The sequence below is a fragment of the Pongo abelii genome, chromosome 14, assembly GCF_028885655.2.
Source record: "Pongo abelii isolate AG06213 chromosome 14, NHGRI_mPonAbe1-v2.0_pri, whole genome shotgun sequence".
In the NCBI taxonomy this organism is placed as follows: Eukaryota; Metazoa; Chordata; class Mammalia; order Primates; family Hominidae; genus Pongo; species Pongo abelii.
The window spans coordinates 54,007,524-54,034,529 of record NC_071999.2 but is presented as its reverse complement, the minus strand read 5'-3'; the positions used below and the strand labels follow the sequence as shown (position 1 = coordinate 54,034,529).

Here is a 27,006-nt window from a genome sequence, read left to right as displayed (position 1 = left end):
ATTAGAGCAGCAAGTAGAAGTTGAGAGTTTATCTGGCATAAGAGGGGTGGCTGATGGCTTTGGTAACTAAATGGCTGAGTTTCAAAACCCGTTAAGAAATAGGAGACAAAGCCGGTAGAGTCCAAAGTGAGCAGTGAGTTTACATTAATATGTTCTGTGTAAATCCAGCTCCCCTAAAGACTATACATTCAGTAAAAGAATAATTAGAACCCTTCTACCTTCAACAGAAGGACATAAGAAAGCTCCTACATCATAGCCTGGGCAAAAGTCTCTTCCAGGAATTCAAGACTACTGATTTACCTAAAAAAGAATCTGGGGACTAAATCTACATTAGCTATATAATCTAGAAACCCCTAGACAAAAAAATAACCCCCAAGTTAGTTTCTGATCCATCAAGCCTGAGTACCTGGAAAAAGCCAACACAAATGTCTTTGAAGACATATCCTTAAACCAAGTTATTAAGAACTCCCAGACAAAAAGATCACATGAAATGAATACACAATACCAAAATATAAATCATGAAGAATTAGTCCACTGTAAATCAATAAAAGACAAAACAAACTGTAGGTTTTGACCTCCTGAAATCAGATAACAAGGTTTTAGGAAAGAGACAACATTAAAATGTTTAAAATGTTTAAAAATGTCTAAATATCTGAAGACATAAAAAGGAATTTAAAATATAATAAGATAATAAACTATGAAAACAGACTGCAGATTTAAGAAGAACAATAAGAACTGCTTGAAATTCGAAAATGTGGTCACTGAAGTTAAAAGAAACAAGACAATGAAATAGTTAAACAGCATATTGAATCCCAGTAGAAAACAGGTGAACTGGAAAAACAAAATATGTAAAATATAGAAAGGAAGTTGAGATACAGAAGATAGAATGAGAAAGTCCAAAATACATTTTAATAGGAGTTGCAGGAGAAGAACAGAGAATGAAGAAAAGGCAACATTTAAAGACAAACCAGCCAATAATTTTTCTGCAGTGACTAATGACATGAGTTCTCAAAATCAGGAAGCACAAGTCTCTAGATGAACAAAGAAATCAAAATCCACTCCTAGACACACTATAGTACAACACCAAAAACAAAGAGATCTTAAAAGCTTCCAGAGAGAAAAATACATGTTACTTATAAAGGAATAACAATTAGAACAGCAAATTTCTGGCCAGTTATGGTGGCTTATGCCCGTAATCCCATCACTTTGGAAGGCTGAGGCAGGAGGATTGCTTGAGTCCAGGAGTTTGAGACCAGCCTAGTGTTGACAAAGAGTTAAACTGCATTTTTTTTTTTTTTTTTTTTTTTGAGGCAGGGTCTTGCTCTGATGCCCAGGCTGGAGTGCAGTGACATGGTCTTGGCTCACCTCATCCTCAACCTCCTGGGCTCAAGCAACCTGCCCACCTCAGCCTTTGAGTAGCTGGGACTACAGGCGTGTGCCACTACACCCAGTTGATTTTTTTATTTTTGTAGAGATGGGGTCTTGCCATGCTGCCCGGGCTGGTCTCAAACTTCTGGGCTCAAGTGATCATCCTGCCTCAGCCTCCCAAAGTTCTGGGATTACAGGTGTGAACCACCACACCCAGCCTCTGTAAAATATTTGAAGAGATATATTCTGAGCCAAATATGAGTAACCAATGGCCCATGACACAGCCCTCAGGAGATCCTGAGAACATGTGTCCAAGGTAGTTGGGGCACAGCCTAGTTTTATACATTTCAGGGAGACATAAAACATCAATCAAATACATGTAAGATATATATTGGTTCGATCCGGAAAGGCAGGACAACTTGAAGGGGCAGGGGGCTTCCAGGTTATACGTAGATTTAAAAATTTTCTGATTGGCAATTGGTTGAGTTATTATCAATAGAAAGGAATGTCTGGGTTATGATAAGGGGTTGTGGAGACCAAATTTTATCATGCAGATGAAGCCAGGTAGCAGGCTTCAGAGAGTAGATTGTAAATGTTTCTTATCAAATTTAAGCTCTGTGTTGATGTTAAATGCTGGTCGGCTTCCCCTAAATTCCAAAGGGAGGAGGGTATAAGGCATGTCCTACCCTCCCTTCCCGTCATGCCCTGAACCCATTTTGCAGGTTAACTTTGGAGTGCCCTGGCCAAGAGGTGGGGGTCTATTCAGATGGTTGGGGGGCCTTAGGATTTTATTTTTGGTTTACACTGGGCAACATGGCAAGACCCCATCTCTACAAAGAAATAAGACTAGCTGCGTGTAGTGTGGTGCATGCTTGTATTCCCAGCTACTCGGGAGGCTGAGGCAAGAGGATTCCTTGAGCCCAGGAGGCAAAGGCTGAAGTGAGCCTTGATTGTGACACTGCACCCCAGCCTGGGCAACAGAGTGAGACCCTGTCTCTAAAAAAGAAAAAAAAAAAAAAAAAAAAGAAGAGCAAATTTCCCAACTGCCACAGTGAAATACAATGTACTAGTATATTCAGAATTTTAAGAAAACAACTATCAACCTAGAAATTAATCATATTTCTAAACTGTAATTCAAAAAGAAAATGAAATAAAGATATCTCAGGTAAAAATTGAGTTTAGCACTAAAAGACCCTCACCACAAATGAAGTAGAAAAAGAGAAAAAAGTAGAGTGAATAGAAAGAAAAATAAAGTTAGAAATAAATCCAAATATAAATATAAAATATAAACAGGGTCCCTGGGAAGCAGGAACTCCGAGGGGCTCAGCATTGATCCTGGGTAGGGCCAGGCAATTGCCCTTCCACTTGAAGCAGGGCTTGAGCTCCTCTCTGCCCATGAGGGGATGCTGCTCTGGGAGAATAAGGCCACCTTGACCATGGCTATATTGTATATATGTCATAGAGATGTGAGTCCATCTCTGCCTTCATGCCTTCCTGGGCTCTTACTGTTCTTCCTTCCAGCCTGCCCATCCCATCTGGAGACGAGAAAGGTGAGAGTGCAGAAACATGCACTATGAGAACATGTGCCCAAGGTGGTTTGGGCACAGCCTGGAGCAGGGACATGCATGCTCAGTATGGCTCAATACTGATTACAAGATTCTGTTGAATGAAGTTTGAGTTTAATATCCTCTGTGCAATGTGTGGGGCGGTAGTGGGTCTGATAGAAATGGTCCTGAATGTATCTTCTACCTCTGATGTCTCCTTTCAGGAATCTGGCATCAACCATTACATTCTTTTTAATGGAAATGAATTATATTTTAATATACTACAGGTTGTATACTACAGATGAACTATTAAAGTTTATAATGTCAAAACTTTCTTAGACCAAAGGCATCTTTCTGTTAACTAAAAATAAAATTCTAAGTGCCCTACCGGACTAAGGACCCTCTTTTAGGCCAAGAGGACCCAACTGAACCTGAAAAACTAGTTCAGACTATGAAGGGAAAGGAGTGGTTAGACATGCCTCATTATACTCTCCTCCCTTTGGAGTTCAGGCACACAACTGACCAGCATTAACATTAAAATAGAGATCCTAAGACTGACAGAACAGACTCTTTGCAGAAACAAGATACCAAACTCCAACCTGACTCTAGTGTAGCATCACATGACAGCAGAGCCCTGAAAGAAACCAAAGTATTTTACCTCAGAATATGTTTCTCTGACATATTTTGCAATGGCCCTACAAAGCTGTTGTGGGGGAAATTTACATTCTAGAGAATCTTCTTCCCCTTCCAGAACTTTTTCTGATTCTGAAAAGATTGGCTGAGTGGTCTAGCACCTATTAAGGGTCTGAATAGGGAATATTTGCCATCTATTGCCTCTGGGGGTGGCCCCATATGAGACGTCATCTACATAAGAACGTTGGTCTCCACAACCCCTTAACCTAGACGCTTCTTTCTATTGATTCCAGGTCTTATAATAGCTCCTTCAACCAATAAGAAAATAGTTGAATCCACCTATGACCTATAAGCCACCCCCCAACACCCCTTGAGTTATTCCACCTTTCCAGACCAAACCACTGACTGCATGCCTCACATGTACTGACTGATGTCTCATGTCTCCCTAAAACATAGAAAACCATGCTATAACCAAACCATCTTGGGCACATGTTCACAGGACATCCTGAGGCTGTGTCATGAATCATGATCTGTAACCCTAATGAAATAAATTTCTAAACTGTTTGAGACCTGTCTCAGGATTAAGATGGCAAACAGGAGGCAGAACTAGCTTGCAGCTCCCACTCAGACAGAACAGTATGTGGAGACTCATGTCATAAACTTTTGCTTCAAGAACTACCAAGAAACATACTAAGAAAGCCGGGAGAATCCACAGACCCTCTAAAGGAACTGTATCACCACTGCAGGCTCCCCAAGATGCCGAAAAACTGTGAGTCTTTTTGCTTTCTGAATGGGGAGGCTCATGATCTGGGGCAAGTACTCAGCCCTAGTCACTAGCTGCCTAGAAATAGACTCGGTGCTGTTGGGGAGTTACAGTTGGAGTGAGACTGGCCTTCAGGACTGCGGCCGAGTGGGAGCAGGGTGAGGCCTGTGAGTGCCGGCTTTCCCAGACTTCCCTAGTGACCTGTATGACTCAGTAGAGGCAGCTGTAAACCCCCTCGGAATATAACTTCATTGGACTGGGAACCACACCCTCATCTCCCACAGCAGCCACAGCAAGCCCTGCCCAAGGAGAGGCTGAGCTCGGACATGCCTATCCCTGCTCCCACCTGGTGGTCTTTCTCCACCTGCCCTGGTAGCTGAAGACAATGGACGTAATCTCTCGGGAGCTCTATGGCCCTGCCCACCACCTGAGAAACCTGAAAACTTAACCAGATGTCCCTAGGGCAAGTTTGCATCCTCCCTATAGGACCACAGCTGATGCACTCTTGAAAGTGCCACCTCTTGGCTGTAGGCCAACCAACACAAAACCAGAACACTAAATAAAAACACAACCAAAGACCTTCACAGAGTCCACTTTATTCCCCTGTTACCTCCAACGGAGCAGGTGCTGCTATCCACGGCTGCAAGACCTGAAGATGGATCATATCATAGGACTCTTTGCAGACACTCCCCAGTATCAGTCTGGAGCCCAGTACCTCCACTGAGTGGCTAGACCCAGAAGATCAAAAAAAAAAGTTCAGCTCTCAGGAAGCCCCATTCATAAGAGAACAGGGAGAATACCACATCAAAGGGAGGACCCCATGGGACAAAAGAATCTGAACAGCAACCCTTGAATCCCAGATCTCCCCTCTGACATAGCCTACCCCAATGGGAAGGAACCAGGAAAAAGTCTGGTAACATGACAAAACAAGATTCTTTAACATCCCCAAAAGATCATACCAGCTCACCAGCAATGGATGCAAACCAAGACAAAATCTCTGAATTGCCAGAAAAAGAATTCAGAAGGTAGATTATTAAGCTAATCAAAGAGGCACCAGAGAAGGGTGAAGTCCAACTTAAAGAAATCAAAAACATGATACAGGATATGAAAGAAAAATTCTTCAGTGAAATAGATAGCATAAATATGAATAAAAAAACAATAAAAACTTCTGGAAATCAAGGACACACTCAGAGAAATGCAAAATGCACTGGAAAGTCTCAGCAATAGAATCGAACAAGCAGAAGAAAGAACTTCAGAGCCTGAAGACAAGGCTTTTGAATTAATCCAATCCATCAAAGATAAAGAAAAAAGAATTTAAAAATATGAACAAAGTCTCCAAGAAGTTTGGGACTATGTTAAACGTACAAAGCTAAGAATATTTGGTGTTCCCAAAGAAGAGAAACCTAAAAGTTTGGAAAACATATTTGAGGGGATAGTCAAGGAAAACTTCTCCAGCCTTGCTAGAGATCTAGACAACCAAATACAAGAAGCACAAAGAGCACCTGGGAAATTCATCACAAAAAGATTATCATCTAAGCACATAGTCATCAACTCATCTAACGCCAAGACAAAGGAAAGAATCTTAAGAGCTGTGAGGCAAAAGCATCAGGTAACCTATAAAAGGAAAACCTATCAGATTAACAGCAGATTTCTCAGCAGAACCCCTACAAGCTACAAGGGGTTGAGGTCCTATTTTAGCCTCCTTAAACAAAACAATTATCAGTCATGAATTTTGTATCCAGCAAAACTAAGCTTCACAAATGAAGGAAAGACACAGCCTTTTCCAGACAAACAAATGCTGAGAGAATTCATTCACTACCAAGCCAGCACTACAAGAACTGCTAAAAGGAGCTCTAAATCTTGAAACAAATCCTCAAAATACACCAAAATAGAGCCTCCTTAAAGCATAAGTTTCACAGGACCCTATATAACAATAACACAATGAAAAAAAAAAAACACACAAAAAAACCCCAAGATATTCAGGCAACAAATAGCGCAATGAATAGAACAGTATCTCACATCTCAATACTATCATTGAATGTAAATGGCCTAAGTGCTCCACTTAAAAGATACAGAATGGCAGAATAGATAAGAATTTACCAACCAAGTTCCTGCTGTCTTCAGGAGACTCACCTAACATATAAGGACTAACATAAACTTAAGGTAAAGGGGCGGAAAAGGACATTCCATGCAAATGTACACCAGAAGTAGGAGTAGGAGCAGCTATCCTTGTATCAGACAAAACAAACTTCAAAGCAACAGCAGTTAAAAAAGACAAAGAGAGACATTATATAATGATAAAAGGACTACTCCAAAAGGAAAACTACTCCAAAAGGAAACTACTCCAAAAGGAAAATATATAGAAAACATATATATTCTAAATATATATGCACCTAACACTGGAGTCCCCACATTTATAAAACAATTACTACTAGACCTAAGAAATGAGATAGATGGCAACATAGTAATAGTGGAGAACTTTAATACCCCACTGACAGCATTAGACAGATCATCAAGACAGAAAATCAACAAAGAAACAATGGACTTAAATTATACCCTACAACAAATGGACTTAACAGATATTTACAGAACATTCTACCCAACAACTGCAGAATATACATTCTATTCATCAGCACATGGAACATTCTTCAAGATGGACCATATGATAGGACACAAAACAAGTTTCAGTAAATTTAAGAAAATCGAAATTATACCAAGTAATCTCTCAGACCACAGTGGAATAAAATCAGAAATCAACTCCAAAAGGAATACTCAAAACCATGCAAATACATGGAAATTAAATAACCTGCTTCTGAATAATCACTGGGTCAAAAATGAAATCAAGATGGAAATTAAAAACTTCTTTGAACTGAATGATAATAGTGACACAACCTATCAAAACCTCTGGGATACAGCAAAAGCAACACTAAGAGGAAAGTTCATCATATTAAATATCTACATCAAAAAGTCTGAAAGAGCACAAATAGACAATCTAAATAAGTTCACACCTCATGGAACTGGAAAAACAAGAACAATCCAGACCCAAACTCAGCAGAAGAAAAGAAATAACGAACATCAGAGTGGAACCAAATGGAAACAAAAAAAAATACAAAACATAAATGAAACAAAAAACTGGTTCTTTGAAAAGATAAATAAAATTGATAGACCATTAGCGAGATTAACCAAGAAAAGAAGAGAGAAGGCTGGTCGTGGTGGCTCACGCCTGTAATCTCAGCACTTTGGGAGGCCAAGACAGGTGGATCACCTGAGGTCAGGAGTTCACAACCAGCCTGGCCAACATGGTGAAACCCTGTTTCTACTAAAAATACAAAAATTAGCCGAGCATAGTGGCACATGCCTGTAAACTCAGCTACTCAGGAGGCCGAGGCAGGTGAATCGCTTGAACCTGGGAGGCAGAGGATGCAGTGAGCTGAGATCACGCCACTGCACTCCAACCTGAGCAACAGAGCAAGACTCCACCTCAAAAAAAAAAAAAAAGAAAAAAGAAAAGAAGAGAAGATCCAAATAAGCTCAATTAGAAACACAACAGGAGCTATTACTACTGATACCACAGACATACAAAAGATTATTCAAGGCTACTATGAACATCTTTACGTATATAAATTAGAAAACATAGAGGAGATGGATAAATTCCTGGAAATATACAGCCTCCTAGATTAAACCAGGAAGATGAAGAATCTCTGAACAGACCAATAACAGGAAGAGAGGCTGAATCGGTAATGAAAAAAATTGCAAACAAAAAAAAAAGGCCAGGACCAGATGGATTCACAGCTGAATTCTATCAGACCTTCAAAGAAGAATTGGTACCAATCCTACCGACACGATTTCAAAAGAAAGAGAAAGGGGGAATCCTCCTGAAATCATTCTATGAAGCCAGTATCACCCTAATACCAAAACCAGGGAAGGACAAAACAAAAAAAGAAAACTACAGACCAATATCCCTGATAAACACAAAGACAAAAATTCTCAACAAAATACTAGCTAAACAAATCCAACATCATATTAAAAAGATAATCCACCATGATGAAGTGGGTGTCATACCAGGGATGCAGGGATGGTTTAACATACATAAGTCAATAAATGTGATACACCACATAAACAAAATTAAAAACAAAAATCACATGATTATCTCAATAGATGCGAAAAAAGCATTTGACAAAATCCAGCACCGCTTTATGATTAAGACAGCAAAATCAGCATAGAAGGGACATACCTTAAGGTAATAAAAACCATCCATGACAAACCCACAGCCAACATTATACTGAACAGGAAAAAGTTGAAAGCATTCCCCCTGAGAACTGGAATGAGACAAGAACACCTACTTTTACCACTTCTATTCAACGTAATATTGGAAGTCCTAGCCAGAGCAATCGGACAAGAGAAAGAAATAAAGGGCATCCAAATTGGTGAAAAGGAAGTCAAACTGTTGTTGTTTGCTGATGATATGATCATATACCTAGAAAACCCTAACGACTCATCCAAAAAGCTCCTAGAACTGGTAGATGAATTCAGCAAAATTTCAGGATACAAAATTAATATACACAAATCAGTAGGTGCGCTATACACCAGCAGCAACCAAGCGGAGAATCAAATCAAGAACTCAACTTCTTTCACAATAGCTGCAAAAATATAAAACACTTAGGAGTATACCTAACCAAGGAGGTGAAAGACGTCTACAAGAAAAGCTATAAAACACTGCTGAAAGAAATCACAGATGACACAAATAGAAACACATCCCATGCTCATGAATTAATATTAATTCATTAATATTACTATATAGAATATTGGGTAGAATTAATATTGTGAAAATGACCATACAGCCAATAGCAATCTACAAATTCAATGCAATTCCCATCAAAATACCACCATCATTCTTTACAGAACTTAAAAAAAAAATCCTAAAATTCATATGGAACCAAAAGAGAGCCCACATAGCCAAAGCAAGACTATACAAAAAGAACAAATCTGGAAACTTCACATTACCCGATTTCAAACTACACTATAAAGTTACCAAAACAGCATGGTACTGGTATAAAAATAGGCACACAGATCATTGGAGTAGAATAGAAAACCCAGAAATAAAGCCAAATACTTACAGCCAACTAATCTTCAACAAAGCAAACAAAAACGTAAAGTGAGGAAATGACATCCTAGTCAACAAATGGTGGTGGGATAATTGGCAAGCCACATGTAGAAGAATGGAACTGGATCCTCATCTCTCACTTTATACAGAAATCAGCTCAAGATAAATCGAAGTCTTAAATCTAAGACTTGAAACCATAAAAATTCTAGCAGATAACACTGAGAAAAAAACCCTTCTAGACATTGGCTTAAGCAAAGACTTCATGACCAAGAACCCAAAAGCAAATGCAACAAAAACAAGGGTTAATAGATGGGACTTAATTAAACTAAAAAGCTTCAGCACAGCAAAAGAAATAATCCACAGAGTTAGCAGACAACCCACAGAGTGGGAGAAAATCTTCACAAGCTATACATCCGACAAAGGTCTAATATCCAGAATCTACAAAGAACTCAAACAAATCAGCAAGAAAAAAACAAACAATCCCATCAAAAAGTGGGCTAAGGACATGAACAGACAATTCTCGAAGATACACAAATAGCCAAAAAGCCTATGGAAAAATGCTCAACATCACTAATAATCAGAGAAATGCAAATCAAAACCACAATGCAATACCAACTGACTCCTGCAAGAATGGCCATAACAAAAAAATCAAAAAATAATAGATGCTTTTACACTGTTGTGGGGAATGGAAACTAGTATAACCACTATGGCATGGAAAACGGCGTGGAGATCCCCTAAAGAACTAAAAGTAAATCTGCTGTTTGATCTAGCAACTCCACTACTAGGTATCTACCCAGTGGAAAGGAACTCATTGTACAGAAAAGATACCTGCACATGCATGTTTATAGCAGCACAATTCGCAATTGCAAAAGTATGTAACCAGCCCAAATGTCCACCAATCAACGAGTGAATAAAGAAAATGTGGCATATATACACCATGGAATACTACTCAGGCATTAAAAAAAATAAAATAATGGCACTTGCAGCAATCTGGATGGAACTGGAGACTATTATTCTAAGTGAAGTAACTCAGGAATGGAAAACCAAACATATGTTTGGTTTAAGGCATAAGAATGATACATTGGATTTTGGGGACTCAGGGGAATGGGTGGGGGAAGGTGAGGGATAAAAGACTACACATTGGGTACAGTGTATACTGCTCAGATGATGGGTGCACCACAATCTTAGAAATTACCATTAAAGAATGTATTCACGGAAGCAAACACCAACTGTTTCCCAAAAACCTACTGAAATAAAAAAAAAACTTTTTAACTTTTTAAAAAGAGACTTTCCTTAGATACTTTTTGGTTTACATTCCACAAAGGCAGAAGACTGGGTAGACTCATCATGTGATGATTTTTCAGAGAACAGTGAGAATACTATCACTACATCATTAGGTGTGAATCACTCATGTCATACAAGAAAAAAATGTTAGAAAGTAATAGATTTCCACATAGAAAAAAAGTTATCTTCCTTAGAACAGATTTATGCTCTAAAAAATTTAAAAGAATATCTGTCTGAAAATGAATCATGGGTGTATAAATATAAACCAGAAACTCTGCATGAACTTGATGTGCATAAGATAACTGAAGTTGAAACATGGATAAAAGTTCAAGTCTTAGAAAGGCAACCCAAACAGGGTATATCTATTTTATTCATAACAAGTCCTTTTAGATGTGGAAAGACAATTACTATAAAAATACTATCAAAGAAGCACGGTATTCAAGTACAAGAGTGGATTAATCCAGTTTTAACAGACTTCCAAAAAGATTGTTTCAAGATGTTTAATCCTGAATCAAGCTGCCTTATATTTCCCTATCAGTCTTAGATCTCAGTTTACAAAGAGTTGTTACTAAGGGCAACAAAGTATCGCAAGCTACAAATGCTTGGAGATGATCTGAGGACTGATAAGAACATAATTTTGGTTGAAGATTTACCTGATTAGTTCTGTTGAGATTCTGATACTTTACATGAAGTTCTAAGAAAATGTGCAGACTGCCCAATGTCCTCTTACATTTATAATTTCTGACAGTCTCAATGGAAATAATCAAAGGTTATTGTTTCCCAGAGTAATTCAAGAAGAGTGTTCTATCTCAAATATTAGCTTCAACCCTGTGGCAACAATTATGATAAAAGTTCTTAATTGAATACTGACTTTAGATTGTAACAAGAATGAAGGAAAAAGTATTGTCCCTGATAAAAACTTCTCTAGAATTGCTCTGTCAAGGACGTATCTAAAGTGTAAGAAACAGCCTCCAGTTTTCTCCCTCAAAGGAAAAGGACAATTTATTTGACAATGAAAAAAAAAAAAAAAAAAAAAAGGACTGTCATTAAAATCAGATGCTATGCTGTCAAAATCAAAACAAAGAAAACATCCTGACAGGGTTTTTGAAAATCAAGAGGTCCAAGCTATTGGTGGCAAAGTTGTTTCTCTGTTTCTCTTCAGAGCTTTAGGAAAAACTGTATTGTAGTAGAGCATCCTTAACAGAACTAGACTCATCTTTGTTGCCTTCTTATTTAAGAGAGTATGGTATGGGATATATTACTTGTTCAAACTGAGGAAGTAGTAGAAATGTCACACATGCCAGGAGGGTTATTTATTTAATTTATATCTTCACCAAAACTACAGAGATTTTTTTTTAAATGAAAGTAGATATCTTGGCTGGGCGTGGTGGCTCACACCTGCAATCCCAGCACTTTGGGAGGCTGAGGTGGGTGGATCCTTGAGGTCAGGAGTTTGAGACCAACCTGGGCAACACGGTGAAATCCCATCTCTACTAAAAATACAAAAATTAGCCGGCCATGGTGGCACGCACTTGTAGTCCCAGCTACTTGGGAGGCTGAAGCAGAAGAATTGCTTGAACCTGGGAGACAGAGGTTGCAGTTAGTCGAGATGGTACCACTGCACTCGAGCATGAGTGACAGAGTGAGATTCCACTAAAAAAGAAGGAAAGGAAAGGGAAAGGGAAAGAAAGGGAAAGGAAAGGGAAAGGGAAAGGGAAGGGAAAGGCAAAGGGAAAGGGAAAGGGAAAGGAAAGGGAAAGGGGAAAGGAAAGGAAAGGAAAAATCTTATGAGAGCCAGTGAATTTCTGAGTTTTGCAGATATCCTCATTTGTGAAAAGAATACATGCTCTTTACTCAGGGTAGTACATCTACAGCTATGAAAGATGTGATATATTTCAACAAATCTTGAGGGTTTGCTCATTGCCAAGGAGAACGATCAAGTTTTTGAACCTTGCACAAACACCAGCAGTTTCTAATACATAAAAAGTATTGAAAAAATGGGCTGGCAACAAAAGCATTTTTCCTGACTTCTGCCTACCAGCTTTATGCCTCCAAACTTAGCTACTGCTGTATCTTGTTCTGTTAACCATTCAAATGAGAAATCAAGCTCAGATTTTTTTTTTTTGAGACAGAGTCTCACTTTGTCGCCCAGGCTGGAGCGCAGTGACGCGATCTCAGCTTACTGCAACCTCTTGCCTGCCAGGTTCAAGTGATTCTCCTGCTTCAGCCTCCTGAGTAGCTGGGACTACAGGCGCGTGCCACCACACCTGGCTAATTTTTGTAATTTTAGTACAGACAGGGTTTTACCATGTTGGTCAGGCTGGTCTCAAACCCCTCACCTTGTGATCCACCCGCCTCAGCCTCCCAAAGTGTTAGGATTACAGGCGTGAGCCACCACGCCCGGCCTCAGATTTCTTTCATCCAAGACATTGGAAAGCTCCCTCTGGAGCAACACTTTGGAAGATTGAAAATGGAAGCCCTACTTGACGGGGAGCATGGAATAATAGACTCTGACAGCAGAGAGGAGGCACAGCTTAATGGAGGAAAGTTTGAGGAGGAAGCTCTGGGTGAACTCACTCAAACCACTGAACCCAAAACCTGGTATCTTCGGGTCAGAATAGTGAGAATGAATTACCTGCCAACCAGCCTCAGCCCTTTTCATCCCAAGGAGACATGGAAGAAGACATGACAACAGAAGACTATGAGAATGATGTGATATGGAAACCAGTCTGCTAATTAGAATGCTACTTAAAGGATTCATTTTACTTTTATTCAGTGGTTTTTGAAAAGAGTTAATATGCTTTTCTGGTAAACTACAAACAATTTGTTAATTCTTCACTCTTACAGTATTTCATTACAAAGAACTGACTCTTTTGTCACATAGATGTAGATGATCAAGTCTTCAGGTCATCTCTTCATTTTTTCTACAGTATTTATTTAATCTTTTGAGTTGCTGAAGGAGAGGGGCCAATGTATATGAAGTGTGCTTGATCATTACGCCGAATATCAGAAAATGTGAAGGAATAATCCAGAATACAAAAAATTTATGGGGGGTTGTAAATATAAATTATAAAGCATTGTAGAATGCAATCATTAGTATAAATAAACCTTAAGACTTAGAAAAAAAAATGGCCAAAGTTTTGCTTACTTAAAAAAAGAAAATCAAATTGAATTAAAAAAATTACAAGGATCATATTCCAATTACACTATCATGACAGGATGTTTTAATACTTATCTCTGTAATTAACAGAACAAGAAGACAAAATATTATCAAGGATATAGAATATCAGAACAACATTATCAATTAGTTTGACCTAAATGGTCTTGGAAAGAACACTGCACCTAACAATTTAAATATATACTTTCATTACAAGCACATAAAGAAGTGGAGCAAAAAAACTTAAGAATGGGCCACACAGAACAGCATAAATCAAGTTTCACAAATTTCAAAGAAATTAGTATTAAATGTCTTCAATGTACACAAAAGTTAAAAATAAAATTTTTTAAAAGCTTAAAAAATATATGTTTGCAGGATGGGTCCAGTGGCTCACACCTGTAATTCCAATACTTTGGGAGCCAAGATGGGAGGATACCTTGAGCCCAGGAGTTCAAGACCAGCCTAAGCAACACAGTAAGACCCTGTCTCTACAAAACATTAAAAAAAAATAAATTGGCTGGGTGTGGTGGCACACATTTATAGTCCCAGCTACTTGGGAGGCTGAGGTGGGAGGATTCTTTGAGCCCAGGAGGTCAAGGCTGAAGTGAGCCTTGATTGTACCACTGCATTCCAGTCTTGGTGACAGAATGAGACCCTGGCTCTCAAAAAAAAAACAGAAAATGTCTGTAAAAGTTTCAATAATTCATAGGTAAAAGAAAAAATTATAATGAAAAATAGAAAAGGAACAGAAACGAACTGTAACCAAAACATTCTACAGTAAAACCTTAGGATGCAGACAACACTGTATTTATCAAAAAATACAGAACTCTAAATACTTACAACAACAATTAATTTTTTTTTGAGACAGGGTCTCTGTTGCCTAGGCTGGAGTACAGTGGCACAATTGCGGCTCACTGTAGTCTCAACTTCTCTGGCTCAAGCAATCCTCCCACCTCAGCCACCCAAGTATTACAGCTGGGACCACAGGCATGCAGCACCATACCTCATTAATTTTTTCTATTTTTTGTAGTGACAGGGTCTCACTATCTTGCCTAGGCTGGTCTTAAATTTCTGGGCTCTAGCAATCCTCTCACCTTGGCCTCCCAAAGTGCTGGCATTACAGGTATGAGCCACTGTACCCAGCTGAAAATTAGTATGTTAAGTGTCCAACTCAGTGAGAAAAAGCATAGCTAATCCAACGAAAATAAAAGGAAGGAAACAAAAATATGAGCAGAAATAGCGAATCAGAAAACAAAGAAATGCTGGAAGATGATAAAATAGTTGTAAGAGTAATCACAGTCACCAAAGATGACAAAGAGTAATCAAAGATAACCAGGAGAAAAAATACAAGAAAAAAAGTACTTACCTTTTCCAGCCTGGGGTTTTTCATCCCAAGGACATACTCAAATCTTGGAGGATGTGATGCAAGTAGATGGCTTTACAATGGATTTTATAAATATCTTTCTATTAATATATAAGTTGTATTTAGGGGAATATTAAAATTATGGCTCTTCTCCCAAGATCTTTATAAGGCTGGTTCCTTTTTACTCCCATATGTCAGATGTCATCTCCTCAGAAAGACGCTCCCTGACGACCAAATTGTAGGGTATATATACCCCTCACATATATTTTATTTTTTACCTAGTACTCATCACTATCTGAAATTATTTTGTGCAATTATGTGGTTTTATATTGAGTGGTTTCCACTCCACTAGAATAAAAGCTCACTATGAAACCAAACACTTCAACTTGTCTTATAAAATTCCATGCCTTAGAGCCTGGCTGATAACAGGTTTTCTTTCTTTTTTTTTGAGACAGAGTCTCGCTTTGTTGCCCAGGCTGGGGTGCAGTGGCATGATCTTGGCTCACTGCAACCTCCGCATCCTGGGTTCAAGCAAATCTCCTGCCTTTCCCTCCTGAGTAGCTGGGATTACAGATGCCCACCACCACGCCCAGCCAATTTTTGTAGTTTTAGTAGACATGGGGTTTCGCCATGTTGGCCAGGCTAGTCTCAAACTCCTGACCTCAGGTGATCTGCCCGCCTCAGCCTCCCAAAGTGCTGGGATTACAGGCGTGAGCCACCGTGCCTAGCCAATAATAGGTTTTCAATAAACTTTCGTTCAATGAATAAACAACTGAAGAGGGAGGACTAGGAAGGGTGTCGAATTGATGAATTCATTCAACAATCAGTTACTCAGGTCTTGTAACATGTGAGGTTTTGTGTGAGATAATTAGGATAGAGTAGTAAACAAAACAGACAAAACTAACTGCCTTCATGGTATGGCAGAGAAAGAGTCATAGGATTCAAGTTAGGCCACTGAGTAAATACCAACTGAAATAGTTATTTTAGGGAATTATTAAAAGACTAAATTGAAAGTATGAGATTAGAAGAAATTAACATACACAGATGTATGTGTAGTATGTACTGTCGCCAACATGCCAGATTAAACCAGGGCTACTTTGGAATAAAGGTCCCTGTCTAAATGCTACGCCCACTCACAGGTTTCTGGCAAATAATCAAACTTTTGGCCAGCTCCAAAATGCAGGACTCATATATCTTCAAATTCTCTGGATTCCTATGCTATTTTACATTCATCTGCCACAAATGCAGTGGAATTTTCCATAATCTCATTATAATAGTACAATATGATGAGCAGAGAGAAGAGTGAAAGGAGAACTACAAATTATAAACTAGTTATATTACCTGAGATAAAATATGTCAAAAAAACTGTTTCCAGAATAATCATAAATGAAATGACTACAAAAATCCTGTAAACCAAGTAACTCTTAGAAGTGTGACAGGTGAGGAACCCTGGTAAATTAGCCATCATTCTGTGATTCTTATCATTGATGTCTCTATTTGCACAGGGGTATATTATAGAGCACATTTTACAAATATACTATCATAAAATGATTATACTTTATTAGACTTTTAAAAACTAAATCCTTCAATATCGTTAAATTTCATAGAAACAAATAACCATCCTCTTAAGTTTGCACTTATCTCAAATGCACTGCTGATCTTCCAACTCCCAACTATTTTAAAGATCAGAATTCAGATCTGACAGTTTTCATTACACCATTTGTAAAAATTCTGCACTGTTTCTCTCTTCAGTTTCCTTCACTTCTTTCATTTCTAGCATAGATTTGGTGGCATTTTTAAGACCTTGCTCTACTGGTGCAATACGTAGGAGTTTTCCTTTGCCATCCGTAAGTGCAAATGGTGGGAACTTCTAATGTCTGAGTTGAGTTATTAGTGCCGATAATGGGTGAGTAGGCAATTGATAAAAATTATTGTCTGAATATATGTCAACAGTCCAACTTTAAGCATCTTAAACAGAGATATATAGAATTAGTGAGCATTTTTAGTGTATCCTGAATTTAGTTATTCAGTACTACTAATAATTACATTACTTCTTGAATAACAGATAAACATATGCTTAAAACATGTCTTTGGTAAGGCGGCTACTACCAAAGGGCAGATAAGAATTTACCACGACTGCAAATAATGCCATACCATGTAGACCTTTAAGTTATACTTACAAGTGTCCTATGATGATATATGAAAATATGTACACAAAACTGTTACATTAAAAAATAACATGGCCAGCACCGTGGCTCATGCCTGTAATCCCAGTACTTTGGGAGGCTGAGGCAGGCGGATCACCTGAGGTCAGGAGTTCAAGACCAGCCTGGTCAACATGATGAAACCTAGTCTTTACCAAAATTACAAAATTAGCAGGGTATGGTGGCGCATGCCTGTAATCCCAGCTACATGGGAGGCTGAAGAAGGAGGATCGCTTGAATCTGGGAGGTGAAGGTTGCAGTGAGCCGAGATCGTGCCACTGCACTCCAGCCTGGGCAAAAAGAGCGAAACTCCTTCTCGGAAAAAAAAAAACACAAAAAACAAAAACAGAAAAAGTATGATAATGAAAAGTCACTGATTACAGTTATAAATATGCCCAGTATATATGTTAGTTAAGACTACAAAAATACAGAAAAATATGACTAAAATTTAATGCTCACTACAATTCTTAATAAACGATAAAAAAGATAACGATGGCTTGGAGAAGTTACAGAAGAGGATAGATAAGATTTAAGAGGTTCACATATAAAATTATTTACTTGGGGGAGAAAACTAAGTTTCAAAAAAGCAGGACAGCAGCAAAAGATATCTCTGGAGTGAGGAAGGACAAGGGAGCACTGATACCAGAGACAAGCAAGCCTGACAGGAACCTCTAAACAAACAGAGCCTACAGCTTGGGAAAAGTTAGAGCTAAGTGATGTCTGAGATATCATTTAGTACAATCCAGATTTTAAAAAATAAATTAACAGAAAATTATTGGTATTATTCAAAAGATTGGTATTATAGAAAAGATTACACCTATGCATAAAGTATACCTTACTAACTTTGAAAAATATTATTTTACATTCCAATGGTACTACACAATTCCTTGGTCCTCTACTTCAATTTTACTTAATTTCTATCAAAGTTTCTTACATACAAAAGAGAATAGGAAAAATAACATTACATCTGACTCACAGCACCACCAAAATCTATCAGATGAGAAGATGTGCACCAGATGGAAGGGATGATGTCTTAGAATTGTCCTGGGACTTTTTCAAAATACTGTATATGTATTCAGGTCCCTCTCTGGGGGGTGAAGAATCTGTATTTTTCCCCTAACTTCTTGTTCACCTATATTTTTGCACAAAAAAAACTACAAAACCAAATTACAGAAAAAAATTAAAGAAAAATGTTTATGAATGGCATCAATTTTACAGATATAAGTTAACTTTCTCGCCTCATCCCAAAAGGAACATGACTTGCATTCTTCACACACATTGTTAGGTCTGAGAACAACAAAGTAAACATCTCACATCTCTACTTCTAAAACTTGGTGAAGGATTTAGTAGATACAGTAAATCAACCCAGAATTCAAAAACATATATTCATGTTCCCAATATTTACAAATAAATTATCTTGGCTACCATATTAATTTGCTAGGTTTGCCATAAAAAAGAACCACAGAAATTTATTTTCTCACAATTTTGAAGGCTAGAGGTCTCAGAGCAAGGTGTTGGCAAGATTGTTTTCTTCTGTAGTCTTTCTCCATGACGTGTAGATGGCATCTTCTCCCTGTGTCTTCCCTCTGTATGTGCCTATGTCCTAATTTCCTGTTCTTATAAGGAAACCAGCCATATTGGATTAGGGCTCACCCTCTCTTTAGAGGGGGAAAATGATATGGACAGGAAACAGGGAAATAGTGGGTAGAAGAGGGCAGTTCCTTGGCAAAGGCCCCACCCTCAAGCCTGGATACCTGTGGCCCTAAGTGAGAACAGGCATTCCTGTTTTCATGCCCAAAAAGTTGTCTTTTGACCCACCGCACCCCCTATCCTGTACCCATATAAATCCCAAACCCAGGCTCCAGAAGGAGAAGAGCAGACAAACGGCAGAACAGTGTCGCAGAGGAGCACCTGAACACCAAGAGTTCAGTGGGGACAATCAGAGAAGAGATCGGCCGCTAGACGGCCAAACTACAGGGGAAAATAATCTTCCTACTTGGTCCCCTTCCAGCTCCCCATCCATCCTGTTGAGAGCCACTTCTACCACTCAATAAAGCCCCCACATTCACTCTTCAAGTCCTTATTCTTCCTGGACTCTGCACAAGAAGCTGGGTGCCAAGAAGGCACTTAAGCCATCTGTGGATGGCAAAACTGAAAGAGTGCACTGTAGAATGCCCACTTGGGCTTTGGGAGTCACAGGCACCCACCTGTAGACACTACCATGGAGCCAGAGCCCAAAGTGCTTGCTCTGGCTCCTGCACCTGCCCATCTGCGAGCTCCCGCTCCCATAAGGGGTCTGAGCTATCAGTGGCTGAACAGAGAGGCATACCTCTGTTGCATGTACTGTGAGGGGGGTGAGGCCAGGGAACTCTCCCGTTCCACCCTATCTCCAAATACAGTTACATTCTGAGGTACTGAAGATACTGAAGGTGAGGACTTCGACATATCAATTTTGGGTTGTGGCAGGGGGTGTGGTGGGGGGACATGACAATTCCGCCCATAACAACCCCCAAGTTACAGAAAGCACATAAATATTTGCAACGCCTAATCCTTCTATCTCCTCCTTATCCAACTGCTCCTTTATGTTTGCTGGTGGTTGACAGCAATAATAAAGGAGAAAATCCTCTGTGCCTTGTGTCTTTGAATGACAGTTAATAACATACATTTAGCAATGGTTAGCTAAGCCAAACCATTCATTCCTCCAACCCATGGTTAAAGGCCTTCAAATTACTTCAGCATTCATGGGGTTCTTGTGATGATTAAATGAGTTAACATATAATAAGTGCATAGGACAGTGACTAGCATATAGTAAGCACTATCTATGCACATATTCGCTGTTATTGTAAGTGCTGTGTGAGTAGCTGTTAGTAGTAGTATTTTTTATCAATATAGATCTTTCAATTTAAGGACTTGCCTCTAGCCTAGCCAAGTGGACGCACATGAAAGAGAATATACCTAGAACACAATGCTTATGAGATTTCTCCTGAACTGGTCCAGAATCTGCACACTCTTTACTTTTCATATTTTCCTATACTGATCCTTTAGCTTTCCAGATATCCATCTGTTCTACTCCTTTCAGTGTAGTGTTCTAATGGTCAATAGCTTCACCTTCATTTTCTGGTCTGTGACTTACTTACTATTCTTTGGCATGACAATTAGTTCGGACTTGATTTCTGCTAATATTTTCCTAAACAGGGCTTCTCAACCACTATGACTGTGAACATAGAATTTCTTCTTCAGAAATTCTACTCGTCCTTCAAGATTCTGCCATCCTAAAGCAAAGTTAGATTATTCCCATTCTAAGGTTCAAAGCACTCTGTACATCCTTCTATTATGACACTTAGCACTAAATTGTATTTAGTTGTTTACATGATGTCACCTCCACTACAACACAAGCTTTTCATAAGACTTCAATCTATTTTTACAGTTATAGAGACTAGAGTGGTACATTTAGACGTCAATCTGTTTTTATAGTTACAGAGACCACAGTACATTTACAAAAACATAGACTGAACAAATGTTTGCTGAATTAACTACTGTCCATCTCCAAATGACTCCTAAATCCTTTCCTCCAGCTTCAACACCAGTGCTGTCTGACAGAACTCTCTGTGATGACAGAAATGTCCTATAGCATTTGTGCTGTCTGATATAACAGCCTCTAGTTGTATGTGGCTATTGAGCACTTGAAATATGACTAGTAGGGATGAAAAACTGAATCTGTAATTTTATTTAACTCTAGTAGTTTAAATAGCCACATGTGGTTAATGGCTACTGTATTAGACAATATATCTCGGGATGCCCCAAACTTTAAAATTCCATTTTCAACTACTTTCTGGATTTATTCACCTTGATAAACTGCAGGTACCTCCATCTCATTATATCTACATTTGAACTAATTATCTGAGTTTCCTGAGAAGTTAAGCTAGGAAATTCATTTCATTTGAATATCCTATCAATTCACAAATATGTCTAAATTATTTATACATTAAAGTGCTATTAAATTAACTTGATCACATGAACTTTGCATTAAGCTTTATCTATACTTGGCTAGATCTTGTCAATCTGTAGACTGACAGGCTGATATAACATATTTCAGCTTAAGTCAAAATAGAAATTAAGATTTGCAAATAAAAGATAAGAATATTATCAAACTAACGAATTTGAATTTGGATTTTAGTTCCATGATGGATAATAACTCAACCTAAGTAAGAATATATGCTTGATACCACAATATAGACAAACAACTGAGAAGAGTCAACCAATTGCTCGTTTAATTCATTTATTTGGCAAACAATTAATGGGTAACTACTATATGTTAGGCACTCTTTGAAGAGCTGGGGATACAGGGATGAATCAGTAAGGGAGACAGTTCCAGCCAATTAAAATACAAAACAGAATACAGGGTATAATATGTGGTAATTAGAATTTTTTTTTTCCTGTTTAGGCTCATTTGTCTTCATAATTGTTTCTACAGAAATAAAGTTATTTTGACAGAAAAGATAAATGAATTTTGAGTCAAATTATTCCACATTCAAATTCTACTCTATTACTTAATAGGTGTGCAGCTTTTAATTTAACTGTAAACTTTAGTGACTTTTCTACAAAGGGAAATTCTGTATATTCTGTATGTCAGCATACTGCCTGACATACAATAGATTCTTAAAATATAATGAGGTATTATCCCACATAAACACATTTATAGACAATGCCTGCATATATGTATATACAGTGTATACATATGCAACTAAGGATTTGTGTTCTCATTTATTTCAGAATGGCTTATAAGTAGATCTGTTCTTAATTCTCTTACCAATCCTACTAAAAGGTGTCATTACCTGCACATGGCTGCCATGTAGCTCATTGAACATATACACATGTGTGGGTTGGCAATAATTAAATCTTTCTTTCTAAAGCCAGTTCTATTAAAAAGTCAGACTTAAAATGTTTTCCACTTACAATTATTTTAAAGAAAAGAATATAAGGACTTTACAGTAATTAGAATATCAGCATCAATTCCAATTTCCAGATGTCATTTGGGTTTGCATGTTTTTCAACCATTGTACCATTCTTTAAAAACTGATATTCAAAATAAGTCCAGGGTATCAAGATTACCCAAGGGGATAATTACAGTATCACAGCTTAAAGTTGTGTTTTACTTTATTGTTAATCAAGCACTTTCATGCTCATTTACTTTGTCCATTTTAGGATTGAGTTTAAAATATGAATTCACTGCTCACATGGCTTATATTTGAGCAATAACATGTACCCCCTTAACATGTAACGCTTCCAGTATAAACTGCCTGCATTTGAAAACAAACTAATTTATCTTTTTAATAAAATTTCTGCCTTACCTTTATAAAGTAAGTTTTATCTTAAATGCTGATAGTCTCTTCACAGAAGAATAAGTTTTCTTACATAAACTGCATCAATATATCAAAAGCAATTCATTATGCTTACTAAAACTCAAAAACACAAGTTTTCATATTGCAATTTAGAATTAAAACATATTAGGACAGTATCTCACAACGTAATAGGATCAAGTCAAAATAACTTATTGAAGTAATTCTAAGTTTCAGAAATTTTGTGATGAAAGTTATACAGATAACAAATACTGTTAAGTTATTTCTAACTCTGCAACAAATTACCCAAATGACAAGTGTGTGTACCTGTATGAAAGAGTCATTTCAACCATATTAAAAAATTAACCAAAATATAATTACTTAGAACACTCTTTAAAGGTGAATGATAATTAGTGTCTGTAAAAGAGTTATGTTTCTTTCAGGTGTCTTACAGCAGTCTATAATAGCTTTCTTTGTAATACAGCTTCTGAAAATTTCCACATTTATAATTTCACAAAGAGTGCAGCTGGACTGATCATTCTTAATAGATTCATAAACTCTGAAATTCTATATTCAAATTATAAAAACTCTAAATATACTAGAAAAACAGCGTTTTAAAGACTCCACAGATTTTACCTTCATGGTAATATGCTAAAATACAATTATTTTAGCAATAAATGTAAGTTATAAGCTAAAATAACTTCATTTATAAATAATTTACATATTTAAAGTATTAGTGTCCTAACAGTTTTAACTACAAAGTGGTTTTTACAATTTTTCATTTAAATCACAGTATTTTTTCAAAACTAATCTACAACTATTGATTTAATAAAATTATTCTATGGTAAAAGGTTAATAGTTTTAAGTTTACCCTAAAACTGGCAAATCTGTAGCTCTTAATACTCTATCAGCACCTACATTAAAAAACAGTAACATGATCTTACTCCTTGACCAATAAATACAAAAGATTTAAGTATAAATTATAAAATATGACTGATGTATTAAATCATAAACTTGCTTATCTAGTAAAGCCACTTCTAAAACCCACTTTACTTACGGTTGGTTGCATTCTCTGATTTTTTTTCATTCAACTGCTGCTTCCCCAGGTACCAACAGCTGCTGTAAGATTCAACAGCTTCTTCTCCAGCAATCTATTCTAATTTGTTTCAATTCACTGAATACTAAGGTAATTTTCACTGGCAAGTTGGACCTCATATTGTCCTTAGTCTAACAAGTCACCCTTTACAAACTCTATTCTGGTAGCATCTTATGTCATTTTATACTTATCCAGTGAAAATACACGTAGAGACAGGATGTTAAAGGTACAACTGATTACCAGTACACTCATCAATACTTACCTCAAACCTCGTTTTCTATCAAATTATCCAATGTACAGTAGGCTTACTGTTGTACATGACTATATCACCATAGCAACCAAATCAACAAAGAACTGCAATAGCATCTGCTTCTAGATAATCCAATATCAGTTAACAAGCCAGAATTTAAGAGTATGCTGTTTACAAATATATTTTATTTTAAAGCCACATTTTTAGTTATTTTGTTTTTGCTCTGATCTTGGAATATGTCAGTATATTTGCGGTTTATATATATGTATATATAAAAGAAACAAGCATCAGTGTACAAATCCCATACACCTAGAAATAACCTATTAATGCTTTAATTCTAAAACTGACTCCACAAATTTAACCCATTTATCAAAGAAAGATTGATAATACTTAGTCTTATAATAATAACAACTTATTTCTGGATTGTTAATCACATTTAAATTATATAAACATTTATTTAAAATGCAAATAGGCTTTAAAAATATTTTTATTGATATAATCTATATACAATAAAATTTACCGTATAAAGAGTTATAATTTCATGGTTTTTAGTATACACAGAGAACTGTACAATCACTACCACAGTAAATTTTAGAACATTCTTATCACCTCAAAAAGAAATTTCCGTAAACTTTTTTTTTTTTTTTTTTTTTTTGAGACGGAGTCTCGCTCTGTCGCCCAGGCTGGAGTGCAGTGGCGCAGTCTCCGCTCACTGCAAGCTCCACCTCCCGGGTTCACGCCATTCTCCTGCCTCAGCCTCCCGAGTAGCTGGGACCACAGGCACCCTCCACCACACCCGGCTAATTTTTTGTATTTTTACTAGAGACGGGGTTTCACCGTGTTAGCCAGTCTGTAGACTTTTAAGACTGGCTTCTTTCACTTAGCATAATGTTTTTGAGGTTTATCCACATTGTGGCATATACTGAAGTGCTTCATTCCAGTTTACAGCCAAATAATAATATTCCATTTTACTGATATACCATATTTTGTTTATCCATTTCTCTGTTGATGGACATTTGGAGTGTTTCCACTTTTTGGCTAATATAAATAATGCTGTTCAATTTTTTACATGGACATATGTTTTTGTTTCTCTTGGATATACACCTAGGAGTGAAATTACTGGGTCACAGGGTAACACTATGTTTAACTGTCTTAGGAACTGCCAGGCTATTTTCCAAAGTACATTTACCAGTTTACATTCCCACCAGCAGTGTATGAGGGTTCCAATTTTTCCATATCCTTGCTAACATTTGTTTTTATCTTTTTAATTCTACCCATTATAATGGGTATGAAGCAGTATCTCATTGTGGTTTTGATTTGCATTTCCCTGATGACTGATGATGTTATGAATCTTTCATACGCTTATTGTACATGTACACAACTTCTTTGAGGAAATGACTTTTCAAATCTTTTGCCCACCTTTTTATTAGGTTGTCTTTTTAGAAGTAAGAGTTCTTCACACATTCTGAATACAAGCCCCTTATCAGATACAGTTTGCAGATATTTTCTCCAATTTTATGGATTTTTTCCTCCAATTTTGTGGATTTTTGTTTCCTGATAGTAACACAAAACTTACAACACAAAATTATTCAATTTTGATGAAGTATACTGTATCTCATTTTTCTTCTCTTACTTGTGCTTTTTAGTTTTTTATCTAGGAAATAATTCCATAATTCAAGATCACGGAGATTTATGCCTTTTTGTTCTAACGGTCTTAAAATTTAGCTCTTATTTTAGGATTTTAATTGATTTTTGAGTTAGTTTTGTAGATGGTATGAAGTATAGGTCCTATTTCATACTCTTACATGTGGATATCTAGTTGTTTCAGCACCATTTGTTGAAATGACCATTCTTTCCCAGCTGAATCATCCAGGCATCTATGTCAAAACCAAATGACCATAAATGTAAAGAGTTTATTTCAGGACCCTCAATTCTATTCCATTCTTAGGCCAGTACCACACTGTCTTATTACTGTAGCTTTGCAGTAAGTTTTATTTATTTATTTATTTGAGATGGAGTCTCACTCCGTTGCTCAGGCTGATCATGCAGTGGAGATCTCGGCTCACTGCAACCTCTGCTTCCCGGGTTCAAGCGATTCTCCTGACTCAGCCTCCCGAGTAGCTAGAATTACAGGTGCATACCACCATGCTAATTTTTGTATTTTTAGTAGAGATGGAGTTTCACCATCTTGGCCAGGCTGGTCTCAAACTTCTGACCTCAAGTGATCTGCCCAGTTCAGCCTCCCAAAGTGCTAAGATTACAGGCATGAGCCACCACACCCGGCCTGCAGTAAGTTTTAAAACGGAGAAACACTGAATTCTCCCACTGTGTTCTTTTTCAAAATTGTTTTGGCTATTCTGTGTTTCTTGCATTTCCATACAAATTTTAGGCTCAACTTGTTAATAGCTACAAAAAAGTAAGCTTGGAATTTGGTAGGCAACGTATCGGATATGTATAATTTGGCAGTATTTCACCTTAACAATGTTAAGTCTTCTGATCTATGATCATCAGATGTCTTTCCACTTGTTTAAGTCTTCCTTAATTTCTTTCAGTGAGTTTTATGGTTTTCAGTGTATACGTCTTATATTTCTTTCATTAAACTTATTCCTAAGTATTTTATTCTTTTTTATGCTGTTGTAAATGGAAAAGTTTTCTTAATTTCATTTTCAGATTGTTCATTGCCAGTATATAGAAATACAATTTATTGTTCTATATTGAACCTATATCCTACAACCTTGCTGAACTTGTTTATTAGTTCCAATAGTTTTTTAGTGGATTCTTTAAGATTTTCTTTTTACAAGATCATGTTCTCTTTGAATAGAGTTTTATTCCTTTTCCAAACTGGAGGCCTTTAATTCCTTTAGTTACTTATTTGCCCAGGCTGGAACTTCCAGTACAACG

At 37.3% G+C, this 27,006-nt stretch overlaps 1 protein-coding gene and 1 pseudogene across 4 annotated transcripts in view; one reads left to right on the top strand and one right to left on the bottom strand.

The window, feature by feature from the left end:
- FNDC3A (fibronectin type III domain containing 3A) overlaps positions 1-27,006 on the bottom strand; it is a 227,551-nt gene that overhangs the window by 145,745 nt on the left and 54,800 nt on the right. The gene's annotated exons all lie outside the window — the stretch shown is intronic.
- On the top strand, positions 10,119-13,432 carry LOC103892238 (cell cycle checkpoint protein RAD17-like; annotated as a pseudogene).